The following is a 7,811-nucleotide window of genomic DNA, read 5'->3' as shown; positions in this document are numbered from 1 at the left end:
TGGTCGGTTGACTAGTTCAGACAGGTTGAAGGACTGATCGGTTGACTAGTTCAGACAGGTTGAAGGACTGGTCGGTTGACTAGTTCAGAGACAGGTTGAAGGACTGGTCGGTTGACTAGTTCAGAGACAGGTTGAAGGACTGGTCGGTTGACTAGTTCAGACAGGTTGAAGTTGACTAGTTCAGACAGGTTGAAGGACTGGTGGGTTGACTAGTTCAGACAGGTTGAAGGACTGATCGGTTGACTAGTTCAGAGACAGGTTGAAGGACTGATCGGTTGACTAGTTCAGAGACAGGTTGAAGGACTGGTCGGTTGACTAGTTCAGAGACAGGTTGAAGGACAGGTCGGTTGACTAGTTCAGACAGGTTGAAGGACTGATCGGTTGACTAGTTCAGAGACAGGTTGAAGGACTGATCGGTTGACTAGTTCAGAGACAGGTTGAAGGACTGGTCGGTTGACTAGTTCAGACAGGTTGAAGGACTGATCGGTTGACTAGTTCAGACAGGTTGAAGGACTGGTCGGTTGACTAGTTCAGAGACAGGTTGAAGGACTGGTCGGTTGACTAGTTCAGAGACAGGTTGAAGGACTGGTGGGTTGACTAGTTCAAAGTAAACCAACAGGGGTGTATTAATTAGTGCACACTGTAGCTAAACGTTTTTCAATAGAAAACTGTTTGCAATGAAAACAAGAGCATCTTACTGGGCTAATTCAGGTCGGTCCCTCCTCATTTGGTCTTGTTTGCTTCTGTTTGGTTCCGAGAGAATTGTTCCCTCTTTCCGGGTAGGGGGTTTCATCAAGCTGGTACAGACCCACCTATGAACCCTGGTCTAAAGTAGTGCACTATATAGGGAATAGGGTTCCATAGGGCTCTGGTCTAAAGTAGTGCACTACATAGGGAATAGGGTTCCATAGGGCTCTGGTCTAAAGTAGTGCACTATATATAGGGAATAGGGTTATATAGGGCTCTGGTCTAAAGTAGTGCACTATATAGGGAATAGGGTTCCATAGGGCTCTGGTCTAAAGTAGTGCACTATATAGGGAATAGGGTCCCATAGGGCTCTGGTCTAAAGTAGTGCACTATATATAGGGAATAGGGTTCCATAGGGCTCTGGTCTAAAGTAGTGCACTATATAGGGAATGGGGTTCCATAAGTCTCTGGTCTAAAGTAGTGCACTATATATAGGGAATAGGGTCCCATAGGGTTCTGGTCTAAAGTAGTGCACTATATATAGGGAATAGGGTTCCATAGGGCTCTGGTCTAAAGTAGTGCACTATATAGGGAATAGGGTTCCATAGGTCTCTGGTCTAAAGTAGTGCACTATATAGGGAATAGGGTTCCATAAGTCTCTGGTCTAAAGTAGTGCACTATATATAGGGAATAGGGTCCCATAGGGTTCTGGTCTAAAGTAGTGCACTATATATAGGGAATAGGGTTCCATAGGGCTCTGGTCTAAAGTAGTGCACTATATTGGGAATAGGGTTCCATAGGGCTCTGGTCAAAAGTAGTGCACTATATAGGGAACAGGGTTCCACTTGGGACACAGCCAGAGAGCAGGAAGGTTTATATCTGGTGTCTTCAAAGCAACATGATGAAGATGAAGACAATTAAAGAAATATTTTAATTATTTATTCCAACTGGTTTTAGAACATAAACATAAAACACAGTAGTTCCTTCCTGCTGAAGGGTCATGAACAACCAATGAGGGAGGAAGTACAGTTTCACCATGGTAACCACATTATAACATTATACAGAGCATCCAAATGTGTAACACTGCATCCCAAATAGAACCCTGTTCCCTATATAGTGCACTACTTTAGACCAGAGCCCTATGGAACCCTATTCCCTATATATAGTGCACTACTTTAGACCAGAGCCCTATGGAACCCTATTCCCTATATATAGTGCACTACTTTAGACCAGAGCCCTATGGAACCCTATTCCCTATATATAATGCACTACTTTTGACCAGAGCACTATAGAACCCTATTCCATATATTGTGCTCTATTTAAAAATAAAAATAAAGTAGTGCACTATAGAGGGAATAGGGTGCCATTTGCTCCCGAGTGGCGCTGCGGTCTAAGGCGCTGCATCTCAGTGCAAGAGGCGTCACTACAGTCCTTGGTTCGAATCCAGGGACTGTGATAGGGAGTCCCATTGGGCGGCGCACACTTCCGGGTTTGGCCCCGGTAGGCTGTCATTGTGAATAAGAATGTGTTCTTAACTGACTTGCCTAGTCAAATAAAAAGGTTAAATAAAAAAATTAACAACTCATTTGGGACACAGATATGGATTCCACCAGTTAAACACCAACCTCATCCCCAGACTATTTGGCACAGGAGGAAGTGTCTGGGAACAGGAGGAAGTGTCTGGGAACAGGAGGAAGTGTCTGGTCACAGGAGGAAGTGTCTGGGAACAGGAGGAAGCGTCTGGGAACAGGAGGAAGCGTCTGGGAACAGGAGGAAGCGTCTGGGAACAGGAGGGAGTGTCTGGGAACAGGAGGAAGTGTCAGGTGATAGGAGGAAGTGTCTGGGAACAGGAGGAAGTGTCTGGGAACAGGAGGAAGTGTCTGGGAACAGGAGGAAGTGTCTGGGAACAGGAGGAAGTGTCTGGGAACAGGAGGAAGTGTCTGGGAACAGGAGGAAGTGTCTGGGAACAGGAGGAAGTGTCAGGTGATAGGAGGAAGTGTCTGGTGATAGGAGGAAGTGTCTGGTGATAGGAGGAAGTGTCTGGTGATAGGAGGAAGTGTCTGGTCACAGGAGGAAGTGTCTGGGATGAGGAGGAAGTGTCTGGGATGAGGAGGAAGTGTCTGGGATGAGGAGGAAGTGTCTGGGAACAGGAGGAAGTGTCTGGGAACAGGAGGAAGTGTCTGGGAACAGGAGGAAGTGTCTGGGAACAGGAGGAAGTGTCTGGGAACAGGAGGAAGTGTCAGGTGATAGGAGGAAGTGTCAGGTGATAGGAGGAAGTGTCAGGTGATAGGAGGAAGTGTCAGGTGATAGGAGGAAGTGTCCGGTCACAGGAGGAAGTGTCCGGTCACAGGAGGAAGTGTCTGGGATGAGGAGGAAGTGTCTGGGATGAGGAGGAAGTGTCTGGGAACAGGAGGAAGTGTCTGGGAACAGGAGGAAGTGTCTGGGAACAGGAGGAAGTGTCTGGGAACAGGAGGAAGTGTCTGGTCACAGGAGGAAGTGTCTGGTCACAGGAGGAAGTGTCTGGTCACAGGAGGAAGTGTCTGGTCACAGGAGGAAGTGTCTGGTCACAGGTGGAAGTGTCTGGTCACAGGTGGAAGTGTCAGGTCACAGGTGGAAGTGTCTGGTCACAGGAGGAAGTGTCTGGTCACAGGAGGAAGTGTCTGGTCACAGGAGAAAGTGTCTGGGATGAGGAGAAAGTGTCTGGGATGAGGAGGAAGTGTCTGGGATGAGGAGGAAGTGTCTGGGAACAGGAGGAAGTGTCTGGGAACAGGAGGAAGTGTCTGGGAACAGGAGGAAGTGTCTGGGAACAGGAGGAAGTGTCTGGTCACAGGAGGAAGTGTCTGGTCACAGGAGGAAGTGTCTGGTCACAGGAGGAAGTGTCTGGTCACAGGAGGAAGTGTCTGGTCACAGGAGGAAGTGTCTGGTCACAGGAGGAAGTGTCTGGGAACAGGAGGAAGTGTCTGGGAACAGGAGGAAGTGTCTGGGAACAGGAGGAAGTGTCTGGGAACAGGAGGAAGTGTCTGGGAACAGGAGGAAGTGTCTGGGAACAGGAGGAAGTGTCTGGGAACAGGAGGAAGTGTCTGGTCACAGGAGGAAGTGTCTGGTCACAGGAGGAAGTGTCTGGTCTCAGGAGGAAGTGTCTGGTCTCAGGAGGAAGTGTGTGGTCACAGGAGGAAGTGACTGGTCACAGGAGGAAGTGTCAGGTGATAGAAGGAAGTGTCTGGTGATAGAAGGAAGTGTCTGGTGTGTGTAATCTTGACAACCCAGAACCAAATCTTGTATGATCTCACGGTTCATGTTTCTTTGTAACGAGAGACTAGGTGTGTATTCATTAGCGCACAGAAAACATTTTGCAATGAAAGCAAACGTTTCTTATTGGATAAGTCAAGGTTATTCTCTCCACAATTTCAGCCTGCTTGCTATACCAGTGAACACGCCCTGGTGACCATCAACCAGGAGAAGTCAGACGGTATGTTTAACAGTAAGGCAGGTTCCTCTATATGTTTGGCCAGAGGATTGCTGCTCTGCTCAGGAGGACAGCTGGATCGGTTCGTGCTCTTCAACAATCTGTAAACGGACAGAAACACAATGATGCTGCTGCTTCACTCATCAGAGGCTTCATGGAAGACCATCAGAGACATTAGAGACCATCAGAGACCATCAGAGACCATCAGAGACCATCAGAGACATTAGAGACCATCAGAGACCATCAGAGACCATCAGAGACCATCAGAGACCATCAGAGACCATCAGAGACCATCAGAGACCATCAGAGACCATCAGAGACATTAGAGACCATCAGAGACATTAGAGACATTAGAGACCATTAGAGACCATTAGAGACCATTAGAGACCATCAGAGACCATCAGAGACCATCAGAGACCATCAGAGACCATCAGAGACATTAGAGACCATCAGAGAGATTAGAGACCATCAGAGACCATTAGAGACCATCAGAGACCATCAGAGACCATCAGAGACCATCAGAGACCATCAGAGACCATTAGAGACCATTAGAGACCATTAGAGACCATCAGAGACCATCAGAGACCATCAGAGACCATCAGAGACCATCAGAGACATTAGAGACATTAGGCTACATGGAAGACCATCAGAGACATTAGAGACATTAGGCTACATGGAAGACCATCAGAGACATTAGGCTACATGGAAGACCATCAGAGACCATCAGAGACATTAGAGACCATCAGAGACCAGTAGAGACATTAGAGACATTAGAGACCATCAGAGACATTAGAGACCATTAGAGACCATCAGAGACATTAGAGACCATCAGAGACATTAGAGACCATCAGAGACCATCAGAGACATTAGAGACCATCAGAGACATTAGAGACATCAGAGACATTAGAGACCATTAGAGACCATCAGAGACCATCAGAGACATTAGGCTACATGGAAGACCATCAGAGACATTAGGCTACATGGAAGACCATCAGAGACATTAGGCTACATGGAGGACCATCAGAGACATTAGGCTACATCGAAGACCATCAGAGACATTAGGCTACATCGAAGACCATCAGAGACATTAGGCTACATGGAAGACCATCAGAGACATTAGGCTACATGGAAGACCATCAGAGACATTAGGCTACATGGAAGACCATCAGAGACCATCAGAGACATTAGGCTACATGGAAGACCATCAGAGACATTAGGCTACATCGAAGACCATCAGAGACATTAGGCTACATGGAAGACCATCAGAGACATTAGGCTACATGGAAGACCATCAGAGACATTAGGCTACATGGAAGACCATCAGAGACATTAGGCTACATGGAAGACCATCAGAGACATTAGGCTACATGGAAGACCATCAGAGACATTAGGCTACATGGAAGACCATCAGAGACATTAGGCTACATGGAAGACCATCAGAGACATTAGGCTACATCGACGACCATCAGAGACATTAGGCTACATCGACGATCATCAGAGACATTAGGCTACATGGAAGACCATCAGAGACCATCAGAGACCATCAGAGACATTAGGCTACATCGAAGACCATCAGAGACATTAGGCTACATGGAAGACCATCAGAGACATTAGGCTACATGGAAGACCATCAGAGACATTAGGCTACATGGAAGACCATCAGAGACATTAGGCTACATGGAGGACCATCAGAGACATTAGGCTACATCGAAGACCATCAGAGACATTAGGCTACATCGAAGACCATCAGAGACATTAGGCTACATCGAAGACCATCAGAGACATTAGGCTACATGGAAGACCATCAGAGACATTAGGCTACATCGACGACCATCAGAGACATTAGGCTACATGGAAGACCATCAGAGACATTAGGCTACATGGAAGACCATCAGAGACATTAGGCTACATGGAGGACCATCAGAGACATTAGGCTACATGGAAGACCATCAGAGACCATCAGAGACATTAGGCTACATGGAAGACCATCAGAGACCATCAGAGACATTAGGCTACATCGAAGACCATCAGAGACATTAGGCTACATCGAAGACCATCAGAGACCATCAGAGACATTAGGCTACATCGAAGACCATCAGAGACATTAGGCTACATCGAAGACCATCAGAGACATTAGGCTACATGGAAGACCATCAGAGACATTAGGCTACATCGAAGACCATCAGAGACATTAGGCTACATGGAAGACCATCAGAGACCATCAGAGACCATCAGAGACATTAGGCTACATGGAAGACCATCAGAGACATTAGGCTACATCGAAGACCATCAGAGACATTAGGCTACATGGAAGACCATCAGAGACATTAGGCTACATGGAAGACCATCAGAGACATTAGGCTACATCGACGACCATCAGAGACATTAGGCTATATCGACGACCATCAGAGACATTAGGCTACATGGAAGACCATCAGAGACATTAGGCTACATGGAAGACCATCAGAGACATTAGGCTACATCGAAGACCATCAGAGACATTAGGCTACATGGAAGACCATCAGAGACATTAGGCTACATGGAAGACCATCAGAGACATTAGGCTACATCGAAGACCATCAGAGACCCTTAGAGATCATTAGAGACCATTAGAGACCATCAGAGGCCATTAGAGACCATCAGAGACCATGAGAGACTATCAGAGACCATCAGAGACATTAGAGACCATCAGAGACCATCAGAGACCATCAGAGACCATGAGAGACCATTAGAGACCGTGAGACCATCAGGGACCATGAGAGACCATGAGAGACCATTAGAGGCCATTAGAGACCATCAGAGCCCATGAGAGACCATGAGAGACCATGAGAGACCATTAGAGACCAGTAGAGACCATCAGAGACCATCAGAGACCATCAGAGACCATCAGAGACCATGAGAGACCATTAGAGACTAGTAGAGACCATTAGAGACCAGTGGAGACCATTAGAGACCATCAGAGACCATTAGAGACCATCAGAGACCATTAGAGACCATCAGAGACCATCAGAGACCATCAGAGACTAGTAGAGACCATTAGAGACCATCAGAGACCATCAGAGACCATTAGAGACCAGTAGAGACCATCAGAGACCATCAGAGACCAGTAGAGACCAGTAGAGACCATTAGAGACCATCAGAGACCAGTAGAGACCATTAGAGACCATTAGAGACCATTAGAGACCATCAGAGACCATCAAATATAATTAGAGACCATTAGAGACCATCAGAGACCATCAGAGACCATGAGAGACCATTAGAGACTGTGAGACCATCAGGGACCATGAGAGACCATGAGAGACCATTAGAGGCCATTAGAGACCATCAGAGCCCATGAGAGACCATGAGAGACCATTAGAGACCAGTAGAGACCATCAGAGACCATCAGAGACCATCAGAGACCATCAGAGACCATCAGAGACCATTAGAGACTAGTAGAGACCATTAGAGACCAGTGGAGACCATTAGAGACCATCAGAGACCATTAGAGACCATCAGAGACCATTAGAGACCATCAGAGACCATCAGAGACCATCAGAGACTAGTAGAGACCATTAGAGACCATCAGAGACCATTAGAGACCAGTAGAGACCATCAGAGACCATCAGAGACCAGTAGAGACCAGTAGAGACCATTAGAGACCATCAGAGACCAGTAG

Source organism: Oncorhynchus gorbuscha, linkage group LG16 (genome assembly GCF_021184085.1).
Source record: "Oncorhynchus gorbuscha isolate QuinsamMale2020 ecotype Even-year linkage group LG16, OgorEven_v1.0, whole genome shotgun sequence".
Classification (NCBI taxonomy): domain Eukaryota; kingdom Metazoa; phylum Chordata; class Actinopteri; order Salmoniformes; family Salmonidae; genus Oncorhynchus; species Oncorhynchus gorbuscha.
The sequence above is the reverse complement of the archived record's forward strand: the minus strand, read 5'-3'. Positions refer to the sequence as shown.